The sequence below is a fragment of the Polyodon spathula genome, chromosome 15 (genome assembly GCF_017654505.1).
Source record: "Polyodon spathula isolate WHYD16114869_AA chromosome 15, ASM1765450v1, whole genome shotgun sequence".
NCBI classification, from domain to species: domain Eukaryota; kingdom Metazoa; phylum Chordata; class Actinopteri; order Acipenseriformes; family Polyodontidae; genus Polyodon; species Polyodon spathula.
Genome location: NC_054548.1, coordinates 10,481,488 through 10,498,119, shown reverse-complemented (window position 1 = coordinate 10,498,119; position 16,632 = coordinate 10,481,488). Strand labels below are relative to the sequence as shown.

The 16,632-nt window shown below is 38.8% G+C and overlaps 1 protein-coding gene across 7 annotated transcripts in view; it reads left to right on the top strand.

The window, feature by feature from the left end:
* The first annotated feature begins 202 nt into the window (after positions 1-202).
* LOC121327814 (dystrophin-like) overlaps positions 203-16,632 on the top strand; it is a 222,876-nt gene continuing 206,446 nt past the window's right edge. For all 7 annotated transcript variants that reach the window (XM_041272024.1, XM_041272029.1, XM_041272027.1 and 4 more), the window contains exons 1-3: positions 203-381; positions 8,257-8,401; positions 9,375-9,521. The gene's annotated coding sequence lies outside the window, so the exon portion shown is untranslated. The remainder of the gene's footprint in view (positions 382-8,256; positions 8,402-9,374; positions 9,522-16,632) is intronic.

Below are 16,632 nucleotides of genomic sequence, written 5' to 3'. Positions count from 1 at the left end.
AGGCCTATATGCAGCTGTTGTATTTTAAATATTTCTCATAACTGGAATTACTGTAAAAAAAATGAAATAAAGATTCTCAGCACAGTGAAAGGACAACCGATAATATTATAAATAAGGCAAATAAGATACGAAATTAACAGCCTTGGTTAACAGTCCTTAACTGCAGTGGAGAGATTGATTGCATTAAAAGCGTGTTTTCTTGCAGGAGCTTCAGGATGGCATCGGAAGTCAGCAGGCGGTTGTCACTGCGCTGAATGCGACCGGGGAGGAGATCATCCAACAGACATTTGCCGACGACACCAGCATCTTCAAGGAGAAACTCGCCAGTGTCAACGCTCGCTGGCAGGAGGTCTGCCGGCTGGTGACTGAGAGAAGGAGGAGGTACAAAACCTGGGGAGAGACATGTCGTAGACAGAAGGTTAAACCTGTCATTTTGCTCAATGCGTTGAAAATAAATCTGTCATTTAACAAAATGCTTAGGCATTTATCATAGCATATTGGTACATGTCTGCCATTTCATTAAATGATGGATTTTGTTATATGCTTGAGACAAGTGAAATATTTCTTTCTTGTTTGACAAATACAAACCTATTTTCATTAGGTGTAAAAATAAGAAACCCTGTTGTCACCTCAAATGAATAAAATGACATGTTAACATTGTTTGGTGGAAAGAAAAACATTTCCAAATGTCAGCTGATGGGAATCAGGTGGGCTGTCACAATCTGTTATCAGAAGCCTATTGATCAATTTTTTACTTGTCTTTTGTCAGATGCAATAGCCACAAACTTAGTGGGAGAAATCTCATGGGTTAAAAAAAGGCTGCAGAACTGTGGAACTGTATTTATTATTTTTAATAGCCTGCAGACAATTTTGGATAGCCGTGTGTTAGTCTACCGCGGGAGTGATTGTGACATGCTTGCTACATACTGCTCTGTGAAATCGTCATATTCCTAAATGAAATATTTCAGCACATGTGAAAATAGTACCCAAGGCAGAAATATTTTAAAGAACCTTTGCTAATGTTTGACATTGGTTAGCACAGAAGTCACTTTAAAGGTATTTAATAGCAGTGTGATAACAGAAAGTGTAGGTTATTATGGTTTAATGACAGCACTTTTTTAAACCAACATTCGTGATATTTAATTTAACCTTCAGGCCCATAATGAGAGTCCTTGTCATTTTATAGTGCTTCCCAATGTATCGTAGAGATCTTGACTTGCCTTAGATTGCTTAAATAAATAAATGCTGTACTAGTGTGTGATCAACTAGGCAGTAAAAAATGTGTTGTTTTTTTTATCAAAATGAGTCTCATTTTTGTATTTTTTTCTGTAATCTCATTGTTCCTGAAACTGGAGGAATCAATACTGATACAAGTTACAAAAATCTTTCCAGGAGCTCCTGTTTCTGAAATCCTATCCAAAATCCAGGCTACACTGAAGGGTTTATTATAGGTGGTACCCATGTACTGTTATTTGGTTATAAATACTCAATCAAAGATTTGAAAGATCTTTCAGACTTTTTACTCAGGCATGCGAAAAGTATGCAGTTAATCTGTTGTGTTAACTTGCCCGTAAGGAATTTTTATACAGTATTAAGACTTGTTCCACGTTATGCCACTTTGCATATGTTAGTTACTTGGTTATTTCATTACATGTACATTACAGATTTTGGTATTAAAATATATATTTGGTACTACCATAATGTATGTCTTTAATTTGTCCTTGTGCAGTTGATACCACCCTAAAAGGGTTAAAGCGAATGCAACAATAGCAAATACTCCTTCAAAATGTTCTGCTTCCAGGTGGCTATTGGGCCATTCCAGCTCAAGTAAGCCAAATTCTAGGGGGGGTATTTCCTCCAAGTGAGGTTGATGACACCTAAACCACATGTCACTGAGAAAATGGGTGTGAAGGTCGAAAAAATTATTTGTTCTCCATGTTAGGGTTGTCCAAGGTACAGTAAATAATGTTAATTTAAAAACATGTTTCGAAGGCTTGCTAATCAAGTTATTAAAGTGAGTAACCCCCACTGATCCTCTTGAGCTGGAACTACCCTATTATGTAATCGCTGGAATATGAAACAGATATGAGATCACCTCAGTGAAGTCCTCCCTCTTTATTCGGCTGTCTGACTAAATAATAAATAATGCCTCTGTATAGCAAAATACAGTACTTTCAAGATGTCTTAACGGTGAATTAACCAAATCAGTAGATTAGCTAATGATGAAATATTGAGGGAGCACTGTATAGGATCACTACTGGTTATGTTTCTCCAAGTTGTTGAAATAAAAAAATGTACTGTGCCTTTTTTGAACCTGATCACATTGTGTTGCCTAAATCTGATTTGTGGGCTGTCAGAATTATTCTGGCTCGCATTTGGAAGCTTTTTGTATGTGCTTTGCTTGGAAGGCAGGCCACAGATTTGATTTTGCATGCGTTGGCCTGCTAAGGCATCATTAACGTCATAATGATAAATGAAGCTTTGCTTTAGTAGCCTGTATTAAAATATCAAATATCAACCCACTGAGTACATAAGAAAGATACAATGAGAATAAAATGGTAATGGGGAGATTTTAGGTTATTGACAGCTGTTGAGGTTAATCATATTTAATAAAATGAGCTGTGTGGATTGACCACATCAGCCACACAGATGCTACAGTGGGAAAACAATTGCTTATAAAGTTTGATCCTTTTTAAAGTATGAGAATAGTTTAGTTTGACAGATAAAGTGTACAGTTTGTGTCAGAGAACAGTATGGAACTTTGCAGTGGGCCTGGCTATACCAAGGAACCACTGTAGCCTTGCTGTCAAGATGTTTGTCTAATCATATAACTAGGCTTGCTACTTTTCAACTGTAATCGGTAAAGCTTGTTGAATGTCAAATTCCCCCAAAAATATGAGTTCGACTGAAATAAATTTACATAGGATAGACATCAGGAAACCCACTCACTATTTTCTTATCAAAAATAATCATTTAGAAATCATCTCTAGTCTGTGTATTTTTTATACTTGCTGTCTGTCCTGCCACTGTTTCGCTCTGAATGGCTAGGGGTCGCTGTCAAGTGAGCTCAGTGGTCCCTTAATAGGCTAGTGTAGTTTCACCGTTAGTTATTTCATCCTGTTCTGACAGATCCCGTTGACTGAAGCAGCACATGAATCATCAAGACATGCACTGACTGTATGCTTCCATTTGCGAGCTACAGCAGCTGTCATTCAAAGCACTTACTTTGAAATTAGCGGGTTAAGGTTTAGGTAAGCTTTTGCTACAGGTATATGGTGACAGTTTCTCGTTTGATTTGAAAATGGGGCGCAGGAGGAAAACACTTAATCAGTATTGTGCACAATACCCTGCCCGACGGCTGAAATCTCTGCAGCAGGACGAAGCGGGCCAGTCTGCCTTGCATTCCAGTGACTCTGAGTCTGAGTCTGGCTGTGCTGAAGCAGGAGAGGAGTGGAGCTCAGACTCCCAATAATAAGTGCAAGTTAGTTCTGTTCAACTACCGTATCTAATGTTTTTTTTATTCTATGCATATTATTTTTACTCGTAAATGTATGCTATAAAAGTCTGTGTAATACACTTTCATATGCTGCATTTTCTACAGTTTATTTGAGACCATTTTTTAATTTGTGTAGGATCTTTATCTTTACAAGGTATAACTCCGCTGTGACCAAACGTTATTTCAATTAGAATGTTGGTAACCATGGTTTTGTTGCATGTTGAATATACTAAAGGGGTTTCACTAAATGAGATGTTTCTCAATAACATAAAAAGTTGTTTTTTTTAAAGCATGAAGGTTAATTTTATCAGTTCTCTGCTTGAATTGAAAAATAAACGTTGATATTAATCACAGATTTGGCAAAAAAAAAAAAAAAAAAAAATCGAATAGTAGCAAGCCTATATATAACCAACTTTCCTTTTGGTACTACCATAATGTATGTCTTTGATTTATTTAAGAACTGTTTTACTTTATGGATAAACACAGCTATTGTTGAGTGTATTTAAAAAAAAAGTCTGTATGCAGCTAGACAATACATTGGTTTTTATAATTTTATATTTACGTAGAGCTATACCAATTAAGTGCCATGATATTCTGATTAACTAATCTACATGGCCGAGAGGGAGTGTATTGAATGGCACAGCTAAATGACGTTGGGGACGCAACCGCTCAGTCAAATAGAACACATCTATGTAAAGTTTACGCAGTTAGTAAAAAAAAAAAAAAAAAAAAAAAAAGAAAAAAAAAAAAAAGGACATTTGCAGCAAACGTCGTGACACATACGCTCGTCCAGTCATTTCAGAAGCGTTCTGACTTTAAAAAATTGTGGAACAATTTTACTAGTAAACATCATCATTAGTAGTGGGAAAGTGTCCATGTGGGTATCAGGTACATCTCCAGATTTAGAACTCGGATAAGATACTAAGGTCTTGAGCCTATGGGGTAGTGGAACACCGACCCGACCCGCCCCCTTCCAAAGTGTTATTTCTCTAATTTATCCAGTGAACCAAACAAGGTTTTTAAATATATCGTTGATTTTTTAAAACTTTTCGTTGAAAACAGTATTTGCTCTGTTGCACATCCTGTAACAACAGTGGCTGCTGTGTTCTTTCCCCTACATTGATTATATTTCCATTTGACTAAACCTCAGTTGCAACAGCATGCTTTACGTTGTCCTCGTACTTCACAATTTCATCAGCAGAGTTTGAAGCAATCTGCTGTTAAATCGGGCTTGAAGGGTGTTGCCCTGGCTTTGCTGGATGCATTTTTCAAGCTCTAGAGCTCCCCATCCCCTCATCTCTCATTCACGGCAAAGTGATGAACTGCATTTTCAAGGATGAGAGTTGGCATTTTTTTAACATTTTTATTACAGTACTTCTTAGGTTTGCCTTGTGTGTCTGCAGCTAATTAAATTTTCAATGCCGACTGCACTGTATTGGTCCCATTGAAGATTTCCCCTTGATTTACTCTAGCTCCCAGTGTGTGTGTGTGTGTGTGTGTGCGTGAGGAGAGAGAGAAGATAGAGAGAGAGAGAGAGAGAGAAAGAGAGAGAGAGAGTGTGTATGGGGGGGGGGGGGGGGGGGGGGAGTAAGTGGAAATTGAGTGGAAATTGAACATTGAGAACAAAATGCAGTGATTGGCACTTCTGGGACATGGAAAAGCACCAAACTCCCAAACTTTTTAAAAGTGCTGGAAATGTTCCTACAGTGTTATGTTAATTGTACATCGTTATTTTTTACCCCTTGCCCCTGTCAACAGTTCATCTTTGATTTGTCATTTACTGAATTCTCATAAAAAACTTTACACAGCACTTTCAAAGTAATCCATATTTTCTGATTATTCATCATCTGCATTAGTATTACTATTTATGGAACAGCACATTTTCCCTCCCACGGTATATTGACATTGTTGTGCAATACAAGAGAATTCAGCTCTGGTCAATGCAGTATTTAACCTTTTCCCTTCATCCCATTGACTTCTAGGCATTAGACATTCCAAAACATCTACTGATGATAAGTTATAGTATGAATCAGCCAGCAATTATTAAAATGACAAAAAAAAAAAAAAAAAACAGACAAGAAAGGACTGGCTGTTGCAATTACACCCACCCTATAGTATATCATGCGTCAGCATTCGCTATTTGATTATACTGCAGTCACGCCCCCCCATTTTAGACTGAAAGTCTAAAAAGCTCACACATTTAAATACAGTAATCCATCGTGAATCTGCCTGTCACATATCCACCCAAACCGTTTATCCGCCATGATCAATTTCTTCAGCAACGTTAGTTTTTTATTGAACAGAGAAGATTAGTTCAGAGATTGTAGATCCCCCCCCCCCCAAAGTTTTTGTACACGGTGTTGTATGTGCTCCGTGCATTTCCATTGCTTTTAAGTGTGTTGATATGTAAGTAAGTCCTATTCGCCTGCAGGGCATATCAACTTCAACCTCCGACTCGAATCTCCTACTTTTCACTCGGTAGCGAATGCACGCACCCACACAGCAGGCGCCTACTCTGTCACAAGCATTAATACCCTGTATCATTCTAAACAAGGGATTTAGGTAAGCTCCCTAATAAAAGCTGAATCTCAGAACAATAAATGTGTGAATATAGTAATTATTCCAGCTTTGTATAATGGTATTTAAAATAGGATACGCGACAGATTACTGTACTTGGTTTTAAGAGTTGCAAACGAATGCCAAAATCCTTTCATTGAACTGTCATGCATGTGAGAGATGTGATTTGGCTGAGGTCTGACTAGTAGTGGTCATCCTGGACCAGCGAGGGAGAGTTAATGTCCTTGTATCATGGAAGCCTTTCATCTGTAAGTGCAGACTCCCTTTGGCTCTTGAAATTCTTTACCCTTGCAAGATCCTTGTGAAAGCCTCAAGCAAGAAGCTTTTTTAGTGTCTTACAGTGGTTGCCAAACAATTCTGTGACTAAAAACCCAATGCAGTGATATGGAGATACATGAGACCCAACTGAGTTTTGGAAACTGAACTGATGGGTGGGAGCCAATTTCTCCAATGGAGTGCTCGGTGCTTTTCGGTCCAAGAAAAAAAGATATTCAGAATGTACTATAAAATGTAATTGTCCAGAACTGTCTACAGATCGTCTTTAAAAATACATTTAAAAACTGTTCTAATTGTACTGATACAGTTCTTAAACTGGTGACAAATAAAAAATAACTGAGCGTTTGTGTGTTTCCTAATTTTACTGAATGCAGAGCTCCAGAAAATAGACAGGGAGAGTATGTGATATACTAATACTACAGGGCATCGTGGTGATTGAAGTTTTGCACTGGTGATGACCTCGTAATCGAAAGCAATAGAAAAAAACATGCATAATAAAAATAACCAAAAAATAACCAAACCATTAGACAACATTTAACCTCTAGATACTTTCAAAGCAAGCCAAGTCTGGTTTGAAAATCTGGCAGCACGGATCAAGGGGGAGTAGCCTAAATGTTGCCGGCGAGACGCATGCATTACCTATTAAATGTTACCTCAAGTTCAATATACAAATAAAAAGTGAATTGGTATAATTTGTTTTAGGAAAATCTATATTTTAATTGGCATTGTGGTACTTTAAGATTTAGCACTACGCCACTGATTACTAGCACAATCAAAGCACTGTCCCCTGCACTTTTTTATATCCAAGCCACACCTTGTTTCCAAGCTGTTTAACCCGGCTCGTAGAATCCTTGTGAACCTCAAAGTGCCATTGACTCAGTGAATACAGACTGAAACTTGTTTATGAGTGCTTATGTCTGCTGTTTCATCAGTCGTCATAGGGAAAAAAATTCAAATTTTCAATGTTCTTCAGTCACTTTTACAACAAGTCCTGAGACATTATCATTAGCATTTAATTTGTTGCGTCATATGACAGAACCATAGGTTAATTTCCTCACAGTCAGATAACATTGACTCCTCTGGCGAGCATACAGTAAGAGGTATTACTATAGCATTACGTCTGCTTTTTTTTTTTTTCAGTGTGAACAATTTTTTTTTAAGTGTGAACTAAGCAGCACCTGCATCTATACATGTCTGGGGGTTCTCAAGCACCCACAGCACACACTGAGCTGGCGTCTATGGGTGGCATGTGACTATGACTAAGAGTGAGCATCTCAAGTTCAGTTATGGCCAAAGGTTTTCCATCACCCTATAGAATTAACTAAGTTTGCTTCATAAAGTCAAATGAAACCTGCTGAATAATGTTACGTTAACATATTGAATTACATACTGCTTTGAAGTTTTCCATATACTATTTCCAAAATACTATGATGTTTTTGTTTTTTTCATTATGTCTCAATCCTAAAATTCTGGATGATGAACACTTTTTGTCCATAGCTGTATACTTGAACCACCTGAATTGAAGATTACATCATGTTTGGGGTATTCTAATGATTCCCCTAAAATTTGTAAAACGTTGCAAAATAGCTTATATTCTGAAATGTATTGTATTAAAAATAAAGTTTATTGTAACTACAGAGTACAGGGTCTGCAATGTTATACTGCACCCTATGACAGTCTTTTAAAGAAGAGCAAGGGTATCAGGCCAGGTGTTTTGGCTCCATTTTCGCTGCCTGGGTATTTTTAATATAAACGTATGTATTACCTTAATCTTTTTTTTTTTATGAGGACAGAACATTCCTATTCTGTCCTGAATAAAAAATCTTTAAATAAGAACTTGTTGGACATGCACCACAATGGGTGGGGATTAAAAAAAAATTTTCATGGATTTTTCTTTATTTTTGCAGGTTGGAGGAAGAAGAGATCCTGTCCGAATTACAGAAAGAGCTGAATGAATTTATCTGTTGGCTCAAGGAGTCTGAAAGCATTACAGCAATCCACCTGGAACCTGGAAATGAACTGCAGTTGAAAGAGTGCTTGGAGAAAGTCAAGGTAAACACAACAGCTCTTGTGCATACTTAAATAGTCATGGCAATGGTCAGATTTTTTGTGCTGCCTGAATGAAATAGTTACTTGAAAAAGCCTAGACCAATAAGCCAAACTTGACGGTTGCCAGATGCCAGTTAATGAATTGTGTTTTTTAGCAGGTGGTTGGCTGGGGGTGGGGGTGGAGGGGGGTTGAATTTAACGAGGTTTAATTTCTCTCACAGCATACTGCATATTTCCTGTGAGGATGGCTGATTCCGTGGCCAGATTTGATCTCCCTGCAGGATTGTGAAAGACCGATCTAGGCTGGTCAAGGGCTATCTATTATGGGTCATGACAGATAAAAGCAAACAGTTATAGAAGGACTGCCACTGGCATCTAGAGAAAATATCCACAAAAAAAAAATAGACCAAAAAGGCATCTGTGACAAAAAGGCAGTTTGGCTGTCATTGAAATGTGTTAAAGGGCTATTAGTAACAAAAGGGTAAGTAAAGGTGGATAGTTTTATACCTACACAACAATGTGGAAAAAATGCTAAGAGGACAACGGAGTTTTAGTCTGTCTTTTTGTTGGCCTTTTCAGAGCAATGTATTAATGGAGAAATAGGTGTGTTAATAATTCATATGACACCAAACCCATGGAAAGCAAAATGTTTTGTTCATACTTTACTGTTTCTCTTTTGAGAAGGTGATTATGCAGGCACTGACATACAGTGTATTGGATTTGATTCCAGGTATATCAGTACTATGTGCTTATGTAAACAACACAAAGAGGAGATGCACATACTAGTGGTCATTGAAATCATGTCACTAAAACCACTTAAAGTGTTGAAAAGTTAATCAAATCCAAACTCCCCACAGAAGCCAGGCAATAGCCTCAAGTGACGTCATTTAGTTGATTATGCTTGAGAAATAGAATGACCCTGAGGTTTTAAGACAGGAATGTCTGGAATGTATTCTCTCGTTTTGTATTTTTCCAGTTAAGAGTGGAAGAACTACCTCCACGTGACAGAATATTGAAACAGCTGAATGAGAGCGGAGAGCTAGCACTTGAGAGGAAGCTTAACCCCGAAGAACACAAGAAACTTGAGATTGACCTGAAACAGGCCAATCACCACTGGACACAGGTACTGAGCAGTATATTCGTCAAGAAAAATAGTGAAGCACTCTACGATATAATACTACAGGTTTAGGTACAAAATTGGGAACTTATTAAGAATGGCCACGTTAGTCACAGAACTGGTTTAGTTGAATCTTTGCAGAAACATTGTAAAGATAGATGGCTTGTGCCTGAATGACTGAAAAAAATAAATGGTGCGAGGCACTCCAGCCATGGCCACACAGGAAGCAGCAATGCTGACAATGGTGCGAGGCACTCCAGCCATGGCCACGCAGGCAGCGGCAATGCTGACAATGGTGCGAGGCACTCCAGCTGTAGCCACGCAGGCAGCGGCAATGCTGACAGCAGCACAGGGCGCTTCGGCAGTGCGGCGGAGCTGGGCACGCCGGCAGTGGAAACGTGCACTCTGAACTAGCAGCTGGCAACGCTGAGGTAGCTGTCCCAGCTGCTCTCCCTTTTTGGCGCTGGAGGTGCTCTTTTGCTCTCTTCCAGGGACAGCCACTCCTCCCCTTTTTTCCTATGCAGGGCAGGTGGCTGGGGTTGGATTTCTCCCCAGAGAAGCCATTCCTCCGCCGTGCGCACCTCTTCAAAAGGGGTCATGGTAGGGGCACACACAGAGCCCCTCCTTCTTTTAAACTGCGCTGCTCCTCCACGCTTTCTTCTTACATTTTATTCTTTTCTCTTTTCTTTTTTCAAATAAACCTACAGTCCTATCTCTGAGTCTCCAGGGCCACTATCCCGCTCTGACACCATATTGTGTTTGGGTAGCATTTGCAGTGAGACTCAGAGACCAGAAAGCTGCAGTTTAAGCGCTCATGTGCATTTTATTCGCAAATGCAAAAACAACAAATACAAACACAGCACCACACCGCACCGTATCTTTACCATCACTCATCCTCAACTAACACCCATGATCACCCTTTTTATACACATGTGGCTGGAGCCTAATTAATCATTAATCATTTATTCAAAATACATCTCCAGCCACATTCCCATGTGTTTTTGCAGGGAGGAATTTAACCCCCTCTCTGCCACCCTATACCCCAACCCCCCCCCCCCCCCCACATACACATATTACATTGGCATCTCAAATGTATTGTTCAGTTTCTTTTTTCTGGGCAAGACAAGAAAAAACTTTTTTTAAGGAACAAACAGCCCACACTCAAATTCCCTAGTTACAGTTTCTGTTTCCAGTATGAATAACAAGTCTGCATAAACAAAGCTTTCGGTATTCTTCCCCAGCTAGCATTAAGTATGCCATTTTGTTATTTGGCAGCAGCTTGTCTGTTGTGCTTAAAGTAAACATTCTCTCAAGGTTTAGCCACATTTTTAGAGCTGGGGATATAAGAGTTGCACCTAATGTTGACTAGGCAAACAAGATAAGGTAATAACAAGGCAAATTGGTTGTCAGTTGTTGGATTTTTTCTGTTCAGTATCTCTGTATTGATGCTAGCCACACTAACTGAGGAGAACAAATGTCAAACGAATAAACACCTTAGAGTGGCATAATTAAAATAAGTCAGTTCAATCTTCTCTATAGTCACAGCCATCCCTTGCCCTACAGCAAAAAAAAAAAAAAAAAAAAAAAAAAATCTAGTCAGATAAAAGGTCTTCTGCCCTTTCAGCCTTGTAGATCTCATTATAAGGACCTTAGAGGAAAGTATATAAAGGACGTATTTTCGTTTACAATTTGGAAATTACATATCCCAGGGTTTCTTAATTCTTAATTTTTAATGAGCCATGCTATTTCAGAGTGACGGCTTGTAAACTTGAAGGCACTTTTATGATTAAAATGACTTAATACTGCAAGGATCTCGGCAGTTGAGTGAGCATAATTAGAAGTCCTAATACTTAAAATATGAAACCAGTTAAAAGTCTTTTTAATAAACTGTAAAAAAAAATTATAATTGAATAATGACCATACATTTTATACCCCTTTTCTGCTTAGTATAGTTAGTGCAAAATATTTTGTATGCCATGTTCTTTTCTTTTGTTACATGTTTTATATATATTAACCATCTAACATTTCTATACCTACAAAGTGGTTCGGGGGGTGGAGCTAGGCCCACATGCATCCTATCATCTTCTTTCGTCAATTAAATCTACCTTATTTAGCCATAAGTCACCCCTGTCTAGCTGTCTTGTGTTTTTTCATTTCATGTATCACTACAGATCCACGTCTAAATCGATTATTTGGAACACATAAGAAAACTTACCCGCAGCAATTTTCTTTCTAGAATCAGGAAATCTCTGATGGAGGCATCCCCTCTATCCAAATCCAGCAGAAGAAATGGCTAAAGAATTCCGCCCGGTATCCTGTTTTATCATCCCAACATAGTGACTCTTCGACTCCGCACAATGCCGACCTTCCACATCAGCCGCTGCGATGCTACAGTACTCGTTCCTGCTGCTACTGTGTCCAGTATTCTGGACAAATCTTCCTTGGCATGCATTTCCAGTGCATCTTTTTAAAGATTGACACATTCACAGAATCTGAAATCTGTTCGTAAAGGTATTTTCTTTTCTGTTGCAATCCACTACTTAAGCAGCAGCAGTGCCGCTCCACCAGCTAGTTCAAGCCGCCGACATTTTACTCTCAGACTGCGTTACAAGATCCAGTAACACAGATTATCTTTCTCCCCTTTTATAATATCTAAAGACAGCAAGCTTTAATTAAGCTCTCAATGATGCCCTTCTGTGCACAGTCGCCTGGAATCACTCATTATCAGCTTTACCAATTCTGTTTAATTTCTTGCCAGTACAGCTTTGTCTCTCCATGCCCATACTGGCAGTAGATCTGTCAATCATCATGTTGCCCTATTTCCATGCAATCTCCTGGCTGCAGCGATCCATTACTACTTTCTTTTAGTAACTGAGACACAAACTTATAATGGGTAGGCCATTAATTTGATTCAATTCTCATTCAACATGGGATCCCCAGCTTGGTCTGAAAAAATGTTACTGGTGATGAAATTGTCCTGGTTTCGTGTTTTGCAACGCATTCTTTTAGTTTACTCTCACTTCATGGAGTGGACTCTTGCTTATTTAATCGTAACCACTAGAGTGTAGTATGACACCACAAGTTGTGTGTGTTTAACCCTTAGCGGTCCATTTATTCAGCGCCTTTCAGGCGCATCAGGTCCAATTTATTTTCACACGCGCTGTTTTTTTACACACACTGTTTAAAAGTAATTGTATTCAAAGTAAAACAAGTTTAAAAGGCATTGCATATCAACAGGACACTCGGCACTGCGTCTCCAGGCCCAACCCACCCTTTGTTCCCTGTATTTATCAGATACCTCTTCATAGTCATGCATGCTGATAAATCCTCCCCTGATCACTCATTTTATTACCAAACTCCTCAATAATGCGATCCAAGTCATTATTATATTACTATAACATCTCAAAAAGCTCTGCAAATGTCTGTGATGTTCTTTGAGCGCTGGATGTAGAAGGAGATATTTTGTTTATGTCCGTGTTATATCTGCGGTGCAGGGACTCTGTCTGTTGCTCAGATCTGCCCCTTTTTTCGGCTTCTCTCGGCTCATATCAATCTCACTCAATTAAAAGGTTTTCTTGGCTTTTTCCAGAGGAAAAAGGACTAGAGACCTGTGCTTCATATCTTTTTGATGATGTCAGACAGGGTCTGACATCGGACCACAAAGGGTTAAGCTATGTATATCATTATGTAAGAAAACCCTGTATTTTCTAATCAAATAATTTCATTACCTCGAGCTTGGTTTGAAATTTTTACTTGAAGAGGCTAATAATTAATGTGTGGAACTGTCAGCAGGCTTTGAAGAACTATTAATATGATTTAAAGCAGCCTTTTACTGCGATGGATAATGCATTCATACTGTTCCCGATCAGTTCAACAGGTTTTGCAGCAATTCTACGTCTTGCAGCAAATGCCTGCAGGGATACGATCTACCGCACTCTTTGTATCAATCTGCCCTAAAACTGCCTCAATATTTGTATAGTTTATCTTTCTTCAGCCCTCTTGGCCGGTCCTCTTTGTCACTGGTCATGCAACTTCTCTGTTGCAACTTCTATATTGTGTAATATGGATTTCAGTTTCCATTTATTATTCAAGACACCACTTTCCCGGTACTCACAATAATGGCCGATGCGTAGCTCAGATACAGATATCCAGATTCTATCATAAAGTCTGCAGCTTATCCAGCGCCTCTGGAAGCTCTGCAATCAAATATTCAACTAAATCTCTCCTTTGCGATCTCCTGGATTCAGCCCAGGATGCATGGTATTTACTCTCACCCTTCAACCAGATCATCCTTCACCACCAGCTGGAGTACTTTTCTCAACTAAAATGGATTTCCTCAACCCCTTTCAATCAAGATTGGGTTCTCGCTTTTTATTGTTCATACCAAGGACTCTGTCACTATCAAAGCCTACTTGTCCAGAATCCAACATCAGTATTATGTGATCCGTTCCATCAACACTACACTCCATTCCAGCTCTTTGTCTTCACCTGCGTGGGATCTTAAAGAGTCGTCATCTGCCTCTCCTTATTTGCAATTATACTGTTCTCAAATATTTTAATCTCTCTAGATCTAGTGATGGAAATTATCTGTTTAGCCACTGCAATTTCTAGGAATCACACTGGCACTGAACGGTTTAAGCAGGCCCACTATATCTCAATTTGACTATATCCGTTCCCCTATTCAGAACTGCAGCATATATATGGGGTCATCTTTGATCAAAGAAATCAATACTTTTCTTTTGCGATAACAAATCTGCAGTTTATATTATCAGTAAAGGCCGTTCCAGTTCACCTGTTGTTATGCAATTACTGTGGCAGTTAATATGGATTTCAGTATAAAATTATTTTCTAATATAAGCATGCCACCTACCGAGCATTTATAAAAATGCAACTGTCGCTCTTTCCTGTTCACAAATGTCCAGATTGAACTGGTCCCTACAGCTCTGCCAACTCCAGCAGTGACATCCCAGTTCAGCCAGCTAATTTTCAATTGAACCTATCTATCAGTGGACTACTCAATAAAGTAATATTGTTGAAGCTGACACCCTGGGATCCTTCAAGAAGCTGCTTGTTGAGATTCTGGGATCAATAGGCTATCATCCAAATGAGCAAGATGGGCTGAATGGCCTCCTCTCGTTTGTAAACTTTCTTATGTTCAAACTTGTTTGCAGCACTTGTTACTTCCATAACCCCTCTTATTTCACCGGCTGGACCACAACCTATTGATTTTCTGTTGCCAAAGCAGGATTAATCCTACTCCATTTAACCAGAATTGGATCATGGCTTTCATAGTTCATACAAAGGACTCATCTGGCATCTGGCACCAACTACAATAAAATCCTTTTTGTCAGGAATTCAACATCAATTGTGCTTGATGTCCATCACTTCTCCAACTATACTGTCAGTCCCAGCTGTTCGTCTCCTCTTGCGAGGAATTTCCAAGTGCTCTCTGGCTCTATCTCCTGCTCACTTTAGCAGATCACTTTACTGAAAAAGAACATCTCAGCTGCTCCACCCAATGTTTTAAATAATTTAGTCAGTAAGTGCAATAAGGCCTAAAATGGGGCAACTCTCCAGCTCATCAAGTATTTGAACAAGTAAAAAAAAATAATACATTCATACGATGCGCAAGAAGTGGCACTCAACTCAGGCCCTCGAGATCTATTCCAGTCCTGATCTTTATTCCAACCAGGTCTTAGCAGCTTAAATTAATTACATTAGAACCTGCTTGGACTGAAACCCTGGACTGGATTTGATCTCAGGGGCAATAGTTGAGTACCTCTTCACTAGACACATATCCGAGAATCCAAACTTATATTTAAATATTGTAAGCTCCCATACTGGCAACTTGAAAGCTAAAGACATCAGATTTAATTGCCAATCTCAATATAAATATAAACACATTATATTTGGCCTATTTTGAATTCTAACTACATATTTCTCCCCACCACAACACACAGACACACACACACACACACACACACACACATTCCTCTACAAAAACGAGTGATCTTTCCTGACTTAATCTAAAAAAACGAATTATCCTTCCTGACCACCAGGACAGGCAAGAGGAATTGCTAAAAGTTTACCACCTGGTGATTCAGAGCGCTTGCAGGGAATATGAGAAGTTCATTGGGTCTCAGTGATGAATTCACTGCTTGTCATATACCACATGCCTAGGCACACCAGAGCTCTGTAATGGTTTCTCACCTTTTATTGTGCAGTAAATGGATTGATAGATTAGGCCAGGGGGCCAGTGAACCATGGAATCAAAGGTTTGCTGCGAGAAGTTTATTACTGTTTAATGTTATTCCTGGTCTGATGTCAACCAAGAGAGATGAGGTAGATTATCCGAGTGTAAGCTCGGTGCCTGAATCGGCATTCGCCTCATTTGTCCACCTTACTCTTTAAGTCACCAGCTGTATGGATGATGAAGGTAATTACAGGAGTCTGATAGAGACATTACAAAAAAATTATTTGCCGTCTTGAAACCCTACTTATTTTTTCCCAGGTGGCTGAACTTGCAGGATGTGAGATTTATTTTGTTGTTGTTTTTGTTGGGTTTGTTGTTTTGTTTTAAGTTTACACCACATTAGTCTGTCAGAACACTTTTATAGGAAAATAAAAGTTCACCTTGAATAATAACAACCAGAAGGGTTTTTCCTAACTTGGAAAATCTCGACAATGTGTTCTCAAATGAATATCCCCATAGATCTAATAAAAGCCAACAGGGGAATTGTTTTCAGTGTTTCTTGGAAAGCCTTTTTATAATGATCTACAATTGTTTGTGTTTATTCCCCAGTGTTATGAAGGTGTGTGCAGTTTTCAGATCCATCCAAGAAGTTATGTAAGAAACAAGCTGACAGGTCACTTTTAAAAAGAAAAAGAGAACACAAATTAACGCTTGAACCTGACTAGGACTTCCAAACCTCTATTCAATGCAAGAACTATTAAAAAGAGCTCTGAGACAATATAGCCTTTTATTATGCATAGCTAATTGGTATTTTGTTGCACAAGAAGCAAGCAGACTTCTCTATTGTATAGACAAAACCATTATTATTGTTAACTGAAGAACAAAAAAAAAGAAAAGTGCTTAAGAATCCATGGCATTCCTCTC